Source organism: Amblyomma maculatum, chromosome 6 (assembly GCF_055883805.1).
Source record: "Amblyomma maculatum isolate TAMU_Amacu chromosome 6, ASM5588380v1, whole genome shotgun sequence".
NCBI lineage: Eukaryota > Metazoa > Arthropoda > Arachnida > Ixodida > Ixodidae > Amblyomma > Amblyomma maculatum.
Window position 1 is genome coordinate 156,394,540 of NC_139349.1, and position 19,933 is coordinate 156,414,472.

Consider the following 19,933-nt stretch of genomic DNA (forward strand, 5'->3'; position numbering starts at 1 on the left):
TAGGTGGGCGGATGAGATTAAGAAGTTCGCAGGGGTCAAGTGGATGCAGCTAGCACAGAACCGGGTTAAGTGGAGAAATATGGGAGAGGCCTTCGCCCTGCAGTGGGTATAATCAGGCTGATGATGATGATGATGACAACAGAGAAGAGCACCTGCTGTCGTATTATGATGTGACGCAATATTATAGAAGGCAGCGTCTCAAACTACCCCCTCCCGACAAGACTCTAGATGGAAAACAGACGACGGCATGAAGGCGTCTGCAAGCAGATGTTTATCCAAATCTGATCTTAAACAAATATATGTATACCAAGATTTTGAAGATGAGAGCTCCAGGGTTTGCTGACAGAGGTGTACCCTGAACCACATAATACGGGAGCGTTGGCATTCCTCAGGCACGGCAAACAACACCAAAAGTAGAGAAGCCTGGGAGGCTTTGCTGGAAAGCCCAACCCCAGAACACCAGCTGCTAGCGGTTCGACTGGCATTTGAATAGGCCGCCGAGATAAAAGTATTTTGGCCAGCATCTGGAGCGGATTCTCACCTGCCTTAAGGCGCCTCGCCTCTATAGGGGAGGGCCTGTAGTAGGAAAAAGCCCTTTTCTGTCGGACAATAAAGTTGATTCACTAACTCACAGCACATTAATGATCCCCAGGTGGTTGAAATTACTCTAGAGCCCTCCACTACCGACACACATTTCTCTCTTTCCGCTTTCACTCACACCTTCCTCCCCGTCCTTACGGTGCGATTCAGGTGTCCACAGAACAAGTGTGATAGGTACTGCGCCTTCCTTTCCTTTGAACCAATTATTATTATAGGGAAAACAACATTCAGTTTGAAATAAAATTCAGTTTCAAAATACCGGAAATATGCAACCTTAATACAGGAAAATTTGAAAGCATGCCATCAAAATGTGATGTCCCGGTTATAGGGCTCTTTTCAGGATGGAGAGCAGGAATCACACACGTAATGGGGCGAGTGACAGATTTAATCAAAGCTGGATGTCCCCACTCACCCGACGGTCTTGAGGCTTCTTCTGGACGCCACTGCGGTGATCCGGTGCTTGAAGTGGGAGATGGTCATAGCTGCAGGCAGCGCTGATGGTGAAGGTGTACACGGCGACCCTAATATACGCGCCGCCAGGACTAGGAGCCGTCTTCGTATCTTCAGGCAGTCGTCCCTCGGGAGACGAGGCTGGGTTGACCGGCTCTAGAGCGCCTCCCGTTCTTCTCTGCCCCACTGTTATTTTGTTGCTTTCCTTATCACATCCGGTCCTTTCATCCCCTTCACGGAACCCTCGCCATCCTCGCAACAGCGCACGTCTAGCCGTCATTAGCGCGTCCCCGCATTCCAGAGTGTCGTTCAGCGACCCTTCTCGTATCCGGTTTTCGGACAAAAGGCGACACGAGCAGTCAAACTTGTGGAGAGGTATGTGGTTCCCGGAACCTCGCGCAACCCGTATCCCAAGGTCCGGCACAGGCAATTTAGCCACCACAAAAATAAGCATGCTATAATGTTGGTCTGAAAGAAGTCATCTGCGATTGAAAACAAAAAACTGTAGCCATTCTTTTCCGCACCAGGAACACAAAGGTGAACTTTAGAGGTAAACTACTTTTTGACGGCGAGTATGTAAGCATCTTTATTGAAATAAACGCACATGGTGAACAAGCATGCGGTGGAAGAGGGAGAGAAAGACGCGTGCCGCAACAGCTGTCGTCCACCACCTAAGCAGTGGCGGCTGCAATGATGGCCTACAACCGATAAAAATTCGGTGGCTGGCTAGCTTCCCACCGCAAGCGGTGTTGACCTACCGTTCCATCCCCGCAGGGCCAGGAACAGCCGCCCTTCACCACCTCCCTGCCTCGCCTTGTCAGATGGAAGGAAGGATGCACTAGGCGCGATCCTCCTGTGAGGGTACAGACCTCAACCTGCGACCATCTTCATCCTAGGGCTACCCCAGGCAAGGCCTCCCGCACCATAAGGCTTGGGGGTTTTTTTGTTTCGGGGAGCGGGCTTTTCCCAGCCAAGGGGCTGATGCAATCCGGCCTGTTCCCACCGAGGCGGGGTCGCAGTGCATATGCACCACGTCCGCACCACCCCGGTGGGTCGAAGCCTGACGCGAGCAAGTATTCTAATATCTCACTTCGAGTTTTCCGTTTTCTTCTTTGAAGATCACCATGGGGTGTCCCCATTCCTCAAAAAACTTCTTTCTCCCTAAGTGGCGTCTCTCTCTTGGAACCATAGTTCTTTTCTGATTTTGGCCTTCACTTCATGGAGGCTCGGAGTCTTGTTCGAGTAGGCCGCTTTACAGCGGGCCAACCACACCTGATAGTTGACCTCTGCCAGTGCCAAGACAAACTGCTTGCGCCCTTCCTTTGGAAGCGGGTTGAAGTAGCGCACGGGGGGTATGGGATCCCGGGGAGGCCGAACATATCTCTCAGACGCTCTAGGAGTCCTGCGGGAATTAGGCAGTCGAGAAAGATGTGCACCGCTGTCTCTCGGGCCAAGCAGAAGGGACACAGGTCAATCATTCCTGACGTCGCAGGGACGAAGGCACGCCTTCTGATTGGTAAGATGCCTCTTGCGAACCTCCACATCAGGGAGGCACGGCGTGCATCGAGGAAGTGGGCGGTTATGTACTACCAACTGGGTCTTTCTGCACATAGCATGTAGCTTGATAGGCGTGCAGGGAGCGGAGGGGTGATCATATTGATAATATCTTTCAGGTGTATGGTTCGTGGGTCAACGTCAGACGAGTTTTCTTTCAGGTACTCGAAGTCTGTGGCTGCGGTTCAGTAAAATGACAGGGGTGACCCTGCATGCGGGGTGTTGTGGTGTAGGGCCTTCTCAGTGAATGTTCGCAGCTGTGTCGACGGATAGTACGAAGCCATCGTTTTTGTTAGCGGCATGTCGCATTCGACGGCTCTGAATGTCCATTTGATGTGCAGAGCCCTTCCGAGAATATCCAGATCGGGCAGCCCCAGACCACCTTTGAATCTGGGCAGGCAGACAATGGCTCGCATTACCTTATCGGGGGCTCCCTGCCACAAAAAGCGGTATATATGTTTCTGGAGCTGTTTTTTCTTGTCTGGGGGGATGTCGAGAATGCTGGCCACAAAGCTGAGGGTAGAAATCGGCATTATCTTGATGATGGTAGCCTGCGCAGTCAGGGGACATTTTAGAGCACCAAGATTGTGGGTTTTGATGCTTAGTTGCTCTTCAGCCCTATTCCAATTTCTAGGCGCTGGCCCAGCCGAATCGAAGAAATATCCGAGGATTCGCGTCTCGCGAGTAACAGAGATCGACTGGATAGTGGTAGGGGAGGGGGTCGTGTTCAAGGCCATAACAGTGGACTTCTTGTGATTGAGGCGAGCCCCACTCGCTTGGCAGTACTCCGTAGTTAATTCAAGCAGTCTCTCCACTGATGTTGTGTCTGTCACCACCCCAGAAACGTCATCCGCGTAGGCGAACACTGGTGTGCAGGGAGGGCCCGCTGGCAATGGTGTTTTGCGGATGCCGTCATCTCTAACAATCTTTTGCAGGAGGGGTTCAATCGCTATGACATAAAGCAACGGGGAGAGGGGGCAACCTTTTCGGACGCCCCTTTCCACGGGGAATGGCATCGAGATGCGCCCCTGTACAATGACTGCTGCTTGTGGTGCGGCACGAAGCGCCTTGCACATATTTATGTATAGTACGGGAATGCGCGCGAGCTCAAGTGTCCTAAACAGGTACTCGTGACTCAGGCGGTCGAATGCCTTCTCTTGGTCCAGGGAGCAGAGAAAGCCATTGAGGCTGCGCGATTCCATCCATGTCAAAAGGTCTCTCAGAGCCATGCCATGGAGTTCTACCGAACTGCCTGGGACACAGCAAGCCTGTTGCGGGCCTACTATTGACGATAGAGCAGGCGTCAGGCGTAAGGAGAGACATTTGGCAATTGCCTTGTAGTCCGTATTTAGAAGGGTTATTGGCCTCCAAGCTTTAAGGTCGCTGCTCCTGGAAGTGTCCTTGCACAGGAGTGTGATGAGGCCTTCGTTCATACTTGGAGATAGTTCCCCTCGCTCTAGTGCGTCGTTTGTTAAGTTGGTGAAAGCGGTCTTTAGCGACGGCCAAAACTTTATGTAAAAAGCTGGCGGGAGTCCATCTATACCCGGGCTTCTGTTTGGCTTCATCTGTTTTAGGGCTGTGTGTAGCTCTTCAGACGACAGCCATGTGTCGTCTAGGTTAGGTGCGTCAGTTGCTGCCTTCAGCTGGAACGATGTGGGGGTGCAGGGCCCAGCAGCATAAAGTTCGATGTAGAAATCGCGTGCTAAATGCAATACCTGCTCAGGGTTCGTAACAGTATGGCCGGTGAGTGGATCTTTGACTGCAGAGAGGGTTTCGTTCTTTCTGGCAAGGCGACGGCGTAGCAGATGACGCGAACACCATGCCTCGGTTTCCCATCGTTCAGCGCGTGCTGTTGCGCGAAGTCTGTCCCAGCGCCGATTTAGAAGACGATGGAACTCCTTACGCAGGGTGGCCAACGCCGCGGGGATGCTTGGTCCCTGAGAAAATGGGGCCGATAGCGCGATGATGGCATCCGAGACTATTCGGATTTCTTCTCTCTCTTCCCGCGCCATCTTCTTCCCCCACTCTTGAAGGCAAATCTTGATGGAGGTTTTCACATTATCCCAGCTTTCTGCATCCATGTTAGGGGAGACGTAACGCTTTATAACTTTGACGACTTCCTGCTGGACACGCTCGTCATCCAGAAGTCGCGTGTTTAATTTCCAGCAACCCTTTTCTCGTGGAGAAATATCAGCCCCACAAGCACGTGATAAGCAGCCTGTGATCACTTAGGGCATTGGGGAATACCCACATAGAGTGCAGGGAACCAGCTACGCTAGCAGAGCCATAGACGCGGTCAATACGGCTTTCGAGACCACGGCCAGACCAGGTCATGCCGGCGCGACCAGGTTGGAGTGCGCGCCAAGCATCGGTTAAGTCTAACTCCTCCACCAGATCACGCAAGGCCTGTGCGCCATTATGGTCTCGCCTAAGCCGCCGCGGAGTACCCCGAAGAGAGCGGCGGTCTTCTTTGAAAAGGACACAGTTAAAATCGCCCAATAACACTATTTTGGCTGGGCCAATAAATCTCTCTTCTAGCCCCTCAAAACATTCTCGCTGTCCAAAACGGCATGGGGCATATACATTAATGATGCGCATGCCATTATTAAGGTCAATCGAGACAAAGCGTCCTGCGTTGTCCCGATCATGGCGTAGGACTGACAGGCCGGCGTCTCTTAGGAAGATGAGCGCAACTCCCCCTGAACCCTTCCTTCCGAAACTCCAATAGGATTTTGTGCTGAAACGGAGGTCAAAATTTTCAATTTGTTCTTGCCGGTGAATATAAGTTTCTTGAAGTGCGAGGATCTCGATCTTTTTGGCGCGGGCTATGTCTATTGTTTCAGCTTGTTTCGCAGCTTTAGTAAAGCCGCTAATGTTTAGCGTTGCGAGAAAGAAGGAAAAGGCCAGGATGTAGCTAAAGGAAGGAAAGGGGGGAATGCGCGACCACCTCATGAGGAGGGAGCGGTGTCATGAGCAGTGGGAGAAGCGGAAGGTGACTCCGCGGTGGAATCGGCGTCGTAGATGTCCGAGATGTCCGAGTAGCAATCACAATTCGTTGTGTTGCAAATGTGACAGGGAGGTTGGCCCGGCATTTCTGTTTGTGTCAGAGCTGCTGTCGCTTATTGGTGGAGGGTTTTTCGGAAACGCACGCTTCGTCAACGGCGCGTCGGCGGAAGGTTCCAATGATGTTGATGGCGCTGATTTTTATGCGAAGCATATTGCTAGAGGTAAACCACGCAGTGGTAAGACGCGTCAACGGCGTGTCGGCGGAAGGTTCCAATGATGTTGATGGCACTGATTTTTATGCGAAGCATATTGCTAAAGGTAAACCACGCAGTGGTAAGACGCCCGACTACTGTGCCGGAGTTCCCGGGTTCGAACCCGACCGCGGCGGTTGCGTTTCGTTGGAGGCGAAACGAAGTGGCGTCCTGTGCTGTGCGATGTCAGCGCACGTTAAAGATCCCCAGGTGGTCGAAATTACTGCGTAGCCCTCCACTATAGCTCCTCTTTCTCTCTTTCCACTTTCATTCCCACCCTCCTCCCTTCACTTACGGCGCGGTTCGGGTGTCCACAGAGAAAGTGTGACAGTTACTGCGCCTTTCCCTTAATGTGAACCAATTATAGGTAAACCACAGCCCTTCGTGACGGTTACACGCCGTGCAAAAGAATGTGGAATGCTACGTCACACCACGTGATACGCTGACGTCACGACAGAGGAGAGACGGGGGTCCAGCTCACGGCGTCGGCTGCGGTTTCACGCCGTGCGGACCACGTGGTATGGTGACGTCACACCACGTGATACGCTGGCGTCACGACAGAGGAGAGACGGGGGACCGGCGCGCCATCGGCTGCGGTTGCACGCCGTGCGGACCACGTGGTATGGTGACGTCACACCACGTGATACGCTTACGTCACGGCAGAGGAGAGCTTTTGGTTTGCGTACATATTCGCGTAGTGGCAATCGAGTATCGTTGGCCTGGGGTATGACATGTTCGTTGTGCGCGTCTGTAACACAGTTAGATTAGAGATGAACGAGTCATGCTATTACCTAGTTTTATGCGATGGGAAAACATTGTGCATTCCAAGTTTAAACCGTGTAAAAGCACGTGTAACCAAAGAAAGAAAAGTTTAGCCAAGTGTAACCATGGAAAGCCGAGTTTAGCAATCAATATGCTTCGCATCTGACCAGCCTTAACCAAGCTAAGCCTCAGCCATTTTTGGTTTTCTTCTTTCTGGGACTGCGCTTGCGTTTGGGGCGCACTGTGGTCGTATCCATGTCCCTCTCTTCATCTTCTTCAGTTTCAACCGATCGGTCTTTTGTTGCGGCAGCGACGCCGGTTGCACACTCTTGTTCCTCTACCGTGGCGGCCACTGAGGGCACCTGGCAGTGTCCAGTTTCAGTTTTCCTTTCGCAGTTCTGTTCGGGCGCTGTAGAGGGTGCTGCAATGTCCGTAACCGCTTTCCCGGCAGCGGACGTTGGGGGCACCTCGTGATCTTCATAGACAACTTCTGCTTGTTTTTCCTCTATTTCTTCAGATGGCGCAGCCGTCGCCTCCTTGCTATCTTCCTCGGTGACGGCGTTTGTAGACGCAACACCCTGCGTCTCGGTATCTTTCGGGTTCTAAAGAAGCAGCATAAAGAAGAAGCATAAAGAGGTGTGCGAAGTAGAAGAAGCAGCGAAGCAGCAGCGGCAGAAGCAGAAGCGGCAGAAGCAGAAGCGGCAGAAGCAGAAGCGAGTGCCGCTGGCTTTGCGCTCCGCACGTGCGAAGAAACGCGGCATCTCTAGCCGAGGTCAAATTGCCGGCGCTGATGACCTTGGCTCGACGAGGCCAGTAAAGCTTTGACTTTATAATTTGCTCAACACTTATGTCATCTCCTTGCATTCACGGCATTAGTGTCCCTCCTTTCATTGCAAACATATTTGCGTGTACTGAGCAGACCGACGCTCCCGTTTCATTTTGATCACGCTTTGATAGCATGGCCAAGAAGTCGCATTGAGGAGGAGCAAAGGGGCTTATTAACATATGCAACTTTGAATCCCATGTCTGTGTTTGTGAAGCCCATCTTTTTGGCATTATTCAATGCTGCATCGCGTTCCACTCACAACGTTTTAACATGGGCGCTGCCAAGAACAATTTTCAGCCTTCTTTCCATGTCGCGCCGGAAACCGGTGGTAACGGCCTGTCAGCTTCTGCGATAGGCTCACTGACAGCTGTTTCAAGCTGAGGATATCTATGCAGAATACTTTCAGTGTCGCTCTCCTGAAAAACCTAAATTTTAGTGTTCACTTTTCAAGGATACATATACCTATCTAAATGAACCAGACATGTCTACACGTCTCAATGCTGTGTGTGCTCTATTTCCACACCTATAACGCAGTATTTCATTCTCCACTTCCATATTTTATTATTTAAAACTTCGTAACCAATTTTTGGAGCTCGTTCGGTTGTCATTTTCATATTCAAGATATATTTAATCTATTTAGATAATATTTACCAAAGTTTGTTTATAAATACAAACACCTTTATTTTGACATCATCAAGGATGTTAATGGGCATCCAAAAAACCTCGGACTTGCTTGACAAACGGATGCACCCCTATTTACAGGAAAGCGGCAGCAAAAAATCACGGGTGGAAAGAAGAGAAACAGCAATAATGAAAGAATTATACATATCTAAGCATTATCAGAACAAGAAATCACTTGCAAGACAAATACATGTGATAACTGTGAAAACACTAAAGTATAGAGACGCAATAGATACAGAACAAATCAATGATGAAAATGTAAGGCTAGTAAAAAACAGCAGAAAATACTTCAAATCTCATTACGTGAGTGACGACAACTTGGGATTATAAACCGGAGCATTTGACGGCCGTAATTTGTACGAAGCGATGGCACCGGTGCGGAAAAAAGTAAACGGAGCTCGCTATTTCCTTCTAAAATTTTTCACGCATTGCATAATTGAAACAGGCAGTCGTGGTATGTGCGAACCGGTAGTAGACGTCAGTGCCCTTTCAATTGGATAAATATTGTATTTTTATCTCCGGCGCAAAAGGTGTAATATTAATTGGAATGGAAAAGCGGGCTGCGTTTACTTATGTCCACACCTGTACATACCATTCGCGTTTTTGGCGTGTTGAGTAATAAATGATTTTGGGGTGTAAGTTAGCTAACCATCTTAAAAAGTATAATTTTTTGGCATCTTTCATAGCGTTTCGATGACAAAAATGTATGGAGTTCATTTACTAGCGTAATATTTAATGATGCGAAAAGAGGTTGGGTATGATCTTTAAACGGGACGTGCGCAATTTTACGAACAGCCTTCTTTTGTATCTTATGTAAACTGCATATGTTTGACCATGTTGTTGTGCCCCAAATCAAATGACAACAGCAAATGTTTGATTTTAATGTGTTATAAATTATAAGCTTGACACTAAGAGGTAATGAAAAACAAACTTTGGGTAACATGCCTGCGCCTCTGGCGACTGTTTTGGCAACATTATCGGTGTGCAAGTCCTGGGACAAGTTGGAATGGAGCACGACTCCTAGACACTTTACTGAGAAGCTATTTCAATGCGATGCGGATCAAGTGTAAGCACGGGTAATGTAAGGAGATTGTTTTTTGGTCTGTAAAACTTTGCTTTATTTTTCGCTGCTTTGATCCTTATGAGGACTCTGAGCTCCGTACAACTAATGTGTGCAAGGTTTCATTAGCTTTGAATGTCGGTTCGTTTAACGTATTAGCCGTAAAGAATATGCTCACATCATCTGCATACATGACATCTTTAGCGCTGTTATCAATGTTCACAATGTCATTAATGTAAAGGTTGAACAGTGTGAGTGCATGAATACTGCTTTTGATGCGCAATAATGTATGAATTTTAACTGCTATTAATAGTTCTTAATTGCCACCAGTTGCTGGCGATGCTGCAAGTAAGTTGTGATCTGCTGTAGGAAATTCCCGTGAAAACCATAATGCTCATTTTTTTTTATAATTAGATTTCTATAGTATAATGGAATCAGAGGTTTTTGGGAAACCTACAAAAACTCCAAGGGTAATATTCTTTCCTCAAAAGATTGCAAAATAATTTCCTTCATATATAGCAACGCCGTTTTGGTTGATTTCCCTTTGACAAAACCAATCTATGAAGCGAGTATAACTTTGTGCTGGTTGACGAAGCTAGTGATACAAACCTCTAAGAGTTTTTCAGAACATTTTGAGAAAGCTGGCAAGACAGATATAAGCCGGTAGTTAGATAAGTTATTTTCGTCACCACCTTCAAACATAACAGTAATCTTAGCCATCTGTATTCTTTCGGGGAAAGATCCCCAGGCAAAGGACAAGTTTACAATATGTTCTATTATTGGAGCTAGTATGTGTGATGTGTACTTTGCAGGCGTTATTTGAAGGTCATAGGTGTTTTTACTTTTACTATTTTTCATGGCTGTAACAGGGTTACGATATGCGCTTTCGCTAACCTTTTGAGTCATAGTGTTTAAACATTGGCTGGAATGTGTGATTCCTGCTACGGATGCAAATAAATTATTAAAAGCATCTGCATTTCACAACTTGTAATGGAGCGCCATCTACTGTTATCTCATTTAATACTGACTTTTTTTAATGTAGTTCAGCAAAGAATTGAGCTTCTTCCAGACAATATCCGGGTGCTTGGTTACCTCCTCATTAAACAGGTTACTTCATTACTTCGTTTGGTTTGCTGCGTTATACTGTTAGCTTTATTTCTCGCAGCTCTAAACTCCTTAAGATCGCCTAAATCTTTACTTTTCAGAAAGAGCTTAAAGAGTGTGTTTTTTATTCTTATCGCATTCAAGCATTCCCTAGTCATCCATGGCTTGCGCGCTTTTGAAGCTCGCATCTTTGTTTTGTATGGAAAGTCGTATAGAAATGGAAATAAATATACAAGACTCTTCATCTGCATCAGTTAACTTATAGACGCCGCTCCATTTTATTTGTTGTCATTCATTATAAAATGCCTGTTGTGATGTCAGTTTAATAATCTCCGTTCCCCTCCGCTCAAATGAGTTTCCATTCAACTGAGCTTCCGCTCAACGGAGGCTTTCAGCAGCACCATTTCCTGCTATAGTTCATCATTAAATTATATCCATTTAAGTTTGTTTTGCGTGAAGTAGTAAATATAGTATCTCGGAGGCATGGAAAAAACGCTGCCAAAAAGGACAGCTCCACAGATAATGCCACTCTCTCTGTATTTGTGCAATATAAGCACCGACTTGCTATGTCTTACCTTGTGTTCCTTGTTAATCTCGCGCAATATCAGTGTTTACATGCATTATTTAAAATAAAAACACTTTTAGGCAGTACAAAGTTCAAAATAGTTATGACAACGCCAGCTGGTGAGAGCCAAGGCTCACTTGAAATTATTCGACAAGAAGTAGTGTAAGCAGTACCATTATTAAGTAGCTAGAAATAAAAAGTGAACAAAGTAGGTACCCATAGGTACTTATAGAAGCTGAACGGGAAATGAGGGCTCGCTATAATACCCAAATGAAGAAAGCCAGCAGTCAACGAGGCCAAAGAGAGCATAGGTATTGTTTTTGTTTTTCAGCTGTTGACTTGGATTAGTAATGTATTCATATCCTGTGTGAATTATTATTTAAAACTACTTTGCTATGCCAATGGGTCCGGTTTTTGGAGCATATTTAGCGTTCTTTACCAATTCATCAGTCATGTTTACAGTAATAAAATGCTAGTGTCATCAGCTTCAGCAATAGATGCAGCGGCGGGTGCCAGTTATTCGGTCATTGATGTAAGGATCGAACAGGAAAAGCCTGACCCCGTGGTGCTTCGCTAGAAGTCGGTAACAAACCAGAAGATCAATCATCAATATTTGCTATTACATTCGGTACTGCAAATGGTAGTGATGAGGCAAGCAGCCTTCCCTCCGTAACCGTAGTAGTCAAACTTTTTGTAAAAGTTGTATCGTTCATGCGGTCGAATGCTTGTGTGAGGTCGAAAAATATTCTCATAAACCAAATTCCCACCCTCTAATACATTTAGGATTAGCTTGCTGAGATCCGACAAAGCAAACACAGTACCAACATCCACTGGAAAGCTAACTGCCCCTTGGAAAAAGGTTTTATCATCGTTCGAAGCAAATCATTTTAAAACCAGATATTTTTTGTATTTATTTAGAAGCTTTAGGCAATATGGAGACCTGCCAATCATTTTTCATTCTTTTACACTTGTTTATGAAGGAGTTCAATGCATGCACCCTATGTTTCAGAAGCAAAACAACCTTCGCTAAGAAAAAGTACAGAACGCGAGAAAGTCATATATGTAATTATTTACTTTTATTTTGATGCCATCTGTAGCTTCAATAATACTACGCTTAAGATTTTAAGTACAGTATTTACCCCTTTTTCTTTCGCAAATTAGTGATAATGAACCCTTCCTTGCGCGATTGTTGTAGAGACTTGTGTCAACAACTGTTCCAAATTGCAGGCTTTTAAATGCAAATTACAAGTTTCTTGAAGTTTTTTGTCCGATAATTCACAGTGGTTTAATATTATGCTATGAGTAGCACACTGGAGAGCATGTTTCAGAGCTTTTCCTCAGAAAGTGAGAACAACGGGCCGCAAAGCTGAAAACATTTAAAATAAACTTGCAGTTCCTAATTCTTAAGCCAATCGATTTCGACCTGTTTTCACTTCTCGGAACACGTCAGGAATTTAGAGACCAGACGTGTGGCATTTTTTTCTCACCTGAACGCAAGCTCAGCGTTGCCCATTGTTTGCTCAATGTTTACCGTTTTGACAAGAAAAGCTAACAGCATACAGCGGCTTCAATAGTGCGATAAACTGTTGATCTAATTATTATTTTTTTTTTGCAATCTTCTTCTTATGTACGGTATACCAAGGGGCTAGCACAAGAAATAGTGACACCTTTCTGACCGCTGGGTTTTTGCATTGATTAGGTAATTTCTCCCGTATGATTCCCTTGAAGAAAAAATCAAAACGGAGAGACAGACACATAGATAACCAGTTACAATGCCTGCATTAGGATTTCTTTTTGGCCTATGACAGAGATAAACACATCAAAAGTGATAATGAGTTTCCGTCGGTTTATAGTCGGCAGGACAAATACATTTTTCAAAGCATTTGTCTTGAGAACAACTTCGAGGCTCAACTCGGCAGAACATTTCCGCGGGAGCGGTCTCCTGTCGCGGACACCGCTGTCCATGTAGCGCTTAGTCAACGTGACTGTATTTGCCACACGAACAAAGCCAGAAAACCGCTGCAAATCGTCTCCCCGTGGCTTTGTCTTTTCTTTGAAGGCAGGCTATTGTGGCGCGCGCTTCCCCGCTCACATCACAAAGGCGACTGTCGAGCGCAGTGAGCAAGAAACCTATCGGACGAAGGCCCAATCGCGCCCACCGCTGTGGTGGGAAACCCGCCGACGCGCGCAATCGCCGGAAGACGGCGGCCGGCCGGTCAAGCACCGGCCTGGGAACCAGCGTCAAAGAACCGGACATCCGCTTCCGCGCGTGACCAATGGTACAAAGTGTGCGGCTTTCAATCGAACCGGCATCGACACGAGGGACCGGTCCGCCGACGGACGCTTTCGTTCAGCTTGCGCAACGCCCAATGGCCGTAGCCGATCGCGCCGGACACCGGCAAGAAAGGAGCCGAAGCGACAAGTGGGAGCTCTCCCCATTTTCCCGATCACGATCCAAAGCCGCGGCCGATACTCCATTGCATTTAGTCCTAAGTTTCGTTCACACACAGCTGTCTATATGATATCGGAGTAGCCGATGCATGCGTTCAGACCTGGCGGAGGTTACGTGGAAGGCCCAAACACAAGACAGTACACGGACGAATGCAGTGTGTGCTCTGGAGCCGCGATTTCCAACAAAGGTGCGTCTGTAAAGGTAAGATTACCTGTTTAAGACACTCCAATGAATCCAGCGCTTTCCAGGTGTCATTATCGCAGAAACTATATAAGAGCTGCGCAACGGGTGCATCGTTTCGTTTCATACACTCAAAATCAGACGCTATTAAGAAAATTGCAACTGACTCTCGCAAAAAGCAACTTCCGCAGCATTATAATTCTGATAGGCAAAAGAATGAGATCTGAAAGTTGTGCAAACGAAGACCGGAAACTTCGAGAACGAACAAATGAATTGATACGTACTTCGGAGCCACACAAAAGTTCTTAGAGACATTTAACTGCACATGTCAATGAGAGCTCAACTCTGTTGAAAGTTGCGATGAAAGGCTTGACATGGGGAAGGGTGGCAAGCCCCCTTGACTCCCAGTTTATTCGCCCATTGTCTACTGTAGCTGTATAAAACGTTGGACTGCGATGCATTAAGTAAAACAATACCTACAGTTAATAGACACTGCTAAAAAGAATCTAGGAGAGTTTCACTGGTATATCTACTCTTTTGTCAGCAACATCAACATTATTTAAATATACTTAAATCTAGTACCCGCAATTCAATGCCCGTTGTCAGGTAGGCGCAATTACAAATTGTATACCATGTAAACAAAGAGACAAAACACAGCCGATTAACAAAAAAACGATTGTTAGGCTCCTATTTAAACAACGTCAACTAATGCATTTAAAAGCTTTATGTCATTAAAAAGCAGCGATCGGCCCAGGAATTAAGGCAAAATTTTTGAAAAAGCAAATACAGTGTCAAGAAAGGATTCCGAATTTCCAAGATTGGTGAATGCACACAGAACGCTTTGGCTGATCAGGGATTAGTTCACTATGCAAGTGCACGTTAAGGAAATAATTTTGATAAAAGACGCGAAAGCGAGAAAATTATCACAAGGAACTAGTAAGTGTATAATTAGGCATCATTTCTTGGTTCAGATACGGACAACCACGCTCTAAATTTGCAAATATTGACACTAGTGTAATTTTTGTGAATCAGTTAAAACGATTTAATTTGGCAGTGCTCGCATCATTTAAGAAAAATGCTTTTTTTTTCCTGCTGTGGATTATAAAGTCTTCTAAAGAAGCCATTCTTGAAGAAGGCTAATACAATTTGCTGGTACATGTTGAAGAAAATTATGAAAATGTGAAAAGGAAGTCGTAACAATAGAGCTACAAAAAATGCATTGTTTGTCGAATAAGTATTGGTCCCTATCTTGCCCCTGCTTCCTCAGCGATGTTGTATTCTTTTCGGTAGGAAATTTTGTGAGGGGGCACGAAAACAATTATGTCATTGGTGACTGAACAGTCGATTAGCTTTGACAATGTGATTGGTTTGTGATTTTCTTTTGGTTAATGGTGTTTAGCGTCAAAAAAACGACTCAGGCTATGAAGGACACTGTACTCAAAGTCTCTGGAAATTCCGACCAGCTGGGGTTCTTTAACGTGCGCTCCCATCGCACAGTACACGGACGCCTTGCTTTTCGCCTCTATCGAAAAGCGCAAGTATTGGATTATTATGAAAAAGCCACGTTGTGTGAAAAGTGATTTGTGTTCCAGTTTAGCGGTAAGATGTAATATGGCCCGGACACAGTGCCTTAGAAGGCACATCCCTATTATAGCATCACCTATGCTGCAGGACCGCAGTAGTGCCTCCACTGGAAATGTTCCCCTGCACGTGATAATTGTACGTCGAAAAATCGCAATGAGTGCATCTCTTTGTACCTACATTTGAATAATGAAGAACATTAGGTATGTGTTTGCAAACATTAACAATAAAGGGAAATAGTGAACCCAATCTGAACTAAAGAAGTGGTGGCAATTCAGCGGGGTTTTTAACGCGTGTTTTGGCACAGTTTGCTGAGGAGGAGCACAATCTTGGTGAATAAACGCAAATTCAAAAAGCAAGAATTTTTTACTTTAGTTTTAAATTAATAAAACGGACTCCAATTTTAAGTTAGATATGTTGTATCAAGTTAATGTTATCAATATGTGGTATATTGAATAACGATATATGGTATTGGATAACAAAGCAGCTTTAATGCCGCAGGTACTGGTGGCTATACGACTACTTAACGGGTGCCAAAGTTTATTCGTTCAATTTTCAAGAGTCGATTCAATACGCGAATTAGTGCTGCAAAAGTAAGACAGTTTCTCGCTGAAGGACTACCAGGACACTAATAATAACGCCAAAAGTCTATTCGCTGCCACTGTTTGGACTGCAACTGAAATTGTTTCTGTATGAGCTCCAAAACATGACAGGTGGCCTTGTCTTTTGAAGCAGTTGAAATCTGACGCCTTTGCCTACAATCCAGAGGCTGTGGCTGGATTCCAAGGGAAGGCAAGCGTAGCTGGGGGAAGCAGAAAGTCAGGTGGGCGGGGGAAGTTAAGATGCTCGCAGGGGTCAAGTGAATGCAGCTAGCACAAGACAGGGTTAATGGAGGAGTACGGGAGAGACCTTCACCAGCAGCATATAAAGTCAGACTGACCTTACCAGATTTCTCATATAGACGGGCACAACTAAAGAAGCAGCAGTTGCTAAACGTGGTCTGTAGTAGGCGGCATGTGTATTACTCGGCTGAACACTAAACAAAATCATATTTTACGGCATTTACATCCTTCAGCTTACTCTTTGGTCTGATGTTTAACTTTATAGTTAGCTCATTAGAAAAGCTTTATCAGTGTAGTATTTTCCTTCAAGGAGTAATTGCGTATGGTGTTACTGCACGCTTTAGTTGTATCTGACTACAGTATCACATATGCTTTGAGTTTGCAAGTACTCTGAAAGAAAATTGTTTAGGTGTAAATTAGCATTTCATAAAAATTAGCAGCGAACAGCGAACATGAGGCAACGTGCAATTATAGTAATCACTTTAAAAATTTTCTGAAATTAGCAGCGCATACAAATTTAAATCGAATCAAACGATCAATAGAAGTACACGTCTTCAGAGACCATCTCCTGCCACCTGCCATAATTTTCACGTTCTTTTTACTAGAAGTTCGACAGTACCAAGCCTCCAGCGTAGCTTTGCAGAAAGATTACTCATGTGATTCCGTATTCTTGGATTTTGATTGGAAGTACATTAAGTGAGAAATATTGACATGGTAACACACCCAAGAGGTGGTTGAGTTGCGGGTCCAAAACTTTATTTGTTTTAATGGGGCGTAATATCTTCTGCTGCGTTGAGTGATAAGCGATAACACTTTCTTTCGACTTCGCCCAGATACGGCATGTCAAGTTCTTGGCTCGCGCATAGTAACAAATGCGCAGCAATAAATACGCTCATGTCGCCTACATACAAGAACATTATTTTCCCAAATGAAAAATCCAATGGCAATAACCTAATATTCTACCATGCACCCAAGAGTTCCAGTGTTTTCGTGCCTTATTTTTACCTACTCACGACATACCCCAGTTATAAAAGAAATCCTCATAACTGTTTTTTAAACACAAATAACATCCGAAATGAGCAAACTTCGCAGGTTTCTAACATTATAGGCTCATTAAAGGCTCTGCATATTGAACGAATCTGATGGTTTATTTTTTTATGGCTTTTTAACGTTCCAACGAGACTAAAGACGCCGTAGTGAATGGTTTCTGTAAATTTCGGTTACAAGAGTACAGTACAGTAAAGTACAGTACATGATGTGCCGTGCTTTACATCTTCGTAACAACGTGGTCACCGCAGTCGGGGCCTATCATGTCAAAATCCGACCCTAACCGCTGTGTCAACATATCAGGGCGCAGTGCCTTTCACATATGGATTGTCACCTAGTTGCCGTCCTCTGTTTTCCTATTATCAAAGTGATCGTTTTAAGTGATGAGCAGATGGTCAACATAATGGAATAAATTTGTGTTTTCCGTGAAACGATTTGTAAAGTTTATTATCACCGTTGGCGATCCGTGAATCTCAAATTCGAATGGGTACAAAACTACAAAACGTGTTTCTTGAATATTATGCTCGTTACCTTAAATATATGCAATTTATTTAGTTCACATCAGCGAATTAAAGTTTTTTGTAGTTTAAATTCGTAGGCAATATAGCCACCACTTTTAAACAGCTTTCAAAATAAATGCAAAAAGTAATCAAATGTTTGTGCATTTTCCCTTAGTCTGTATCCTCTGAAGCAGCAGTGATGTCATCCCCTCTTCGCGACGTTTTCTGGATGATGCGTGTGCCGGTTTGGTTTATGGGTTTTACCATCACGAAGTTACTCAGGCTATTTGAGAAGCCGTAATGGAGGGCTCCGCAAATTCCAACGACCTGTGTTTTTTTAACGTGCACTGACATCGCACAACACACGGACGCCCGCTTTTCGCCTCCATCGAAAAGCGGCCGGCGCTACCAGGATTCGATCCCACATCCTTGGGTAAAGCACTCGGGCGCCCTTCCCATTGCGCCACCAACGCAGGGTCTTTGTTTTGGAAATATTTAGCATAAAGGACTTAAACTTATACAAAAACAATTATAAGCAAGAATAAAGTTTGTTAGGGAGAACACATTGTACCAGGTTTTATCTAAAACTGTCCATCTGAAAGCAGCTAGGTTCTGGTCAGTTATGGCTTGATAAAAGCAAGCACATGGCGCCTTTCTGCACACATACGTTTTCACTCGAACCAGTATCGGAAAACAGCCTCTATAACGTCATATTAGATCACAGAGGCTACGAAGCTATTTTCATCAATATTTGTAATAGACATGTCAATGAGTGATTGTGAAACAATATTAACCCTCACCGATATTGCAACTGTGTTAACAGAGCTATTTGCTAAGAGCACTAAAATAAAAAAAGGCTTTTGTGATAAAGTTGCTGTACATTTAAATCTCCACCTAGAAGCACGTTGAAACTGTGTTCACAAAATTCAAAACGATATCTACGAATGACGAAAATTGGGCTGTGCGATGAAGCCGGTAGCAAACCGCATAATAATAAGGTCAAAATTTAAGCAAACCATTTCAAAGTCAGGAGTGATGCCATAAAATTCTAAAGCATGATCAGAGTTAACACTTTTTTTTCACTGAAGCCACCACTGCTTGAGGACCTGTTCATGAACTAAAAGTTGTAACTGGCCAAATTAGTTACTTCATCGCAGGTATACAGAAATATCTACCATGTCTAGTTGATTCAAGAAATACTCAAAATCAGTAGCTATACTCAGAGCAGGCTATGCACTGACACGAAGACAACGAAAGTGCATTTCTTAATATACCTTCGCATTTTACTTAACTGACGTCCAAAGCACTTTTTGTTGTTAATTTTAGCGAACGAATGTTTACCTTAACTTCATTTTGAATAGTGTAAGCATAAAAGTAAGACCGGCTAAGAAGGCTTTCAGCTTGTGGCTTGTGAGGTAAAAAAAAAAAGCATAAGTGCATTTTCTCGAGATTTTTACCGGTTGCGAGGATTCCGCTACAGTAGTGTCAGAACTCGGTTCTATATCATTTAAAACAGCCGTACGCACTTCATACCTTTGATATTGCGTTTCGTCCTGTGCGTACACCACATAGTTGAAAACTAATTGATCATACTTGAGGCACACATTGTCCTCATGCCTCTTAATTTTAGCAATTGCGCAAAGCAACGTCCTAATTTTTGTAAACTTAGATGGGAATTCCGCTGATATAGAGGTTCTAAATTCTTTCAACTTCGAAGGAATTCCGAGAACTCCCGCCTTCTACTGAACTAAAACGCCTGATAATCAAGAGACGTGATTTATTTTCTGCATTTCGACCCAAGCACTGTATTCGTTCTATGCTTTGTGCTTTTACTTCAAGTTTGAGTTCAGCAATTTTTGTTATAACACGTTCCTTGGGCATGTTGACCGTCTCAGCTAGAGGCTCCTGAATGCCGAAATGAGCAGATTGTTTTGTCGACAGTAGTTTTCAAGGCAGTCCACTTTCGCCCTGAGAGAAACAATTTCTTTGTTTAATTCTGCCAGTGACTGTGCGAGTCTAGCTTTTACTCTTGTATCTTTGCTCCAATAGACATTATTTCACATTCAGAAAGCCTTTCTATTCACGAGAATTTCTTCGAGTGACTCTGCTATCCCTGGTTCTTGGTTAAGCTCAGCAGTAACATTGCAACTAAATAAAACGAAATAAAACACTCTGAAATATACTCAAGCAACACACCTCGGCAACAGCCCAACAACACAATGGAAATTACATTTAAACTCATAGAAACATTGGTATTCACTAACTTGCATGATTGGTTTGGTTTTGCCTATGGGGTTAAACGTCCCAAAGCGACTCAGGCTATGGGAGACGCCGTAATGGAGGAGTCCAGAAATTTAGACCATCTGGTTGTTTAAAGTGCACTAGTATCGCACAGTACACGGGCGCCTAGTTTTCCGCCTCCATCGAAAAGCGGCCGCCGAGGCCGGGACTCGCTCCCGCATCCTTGGGCAC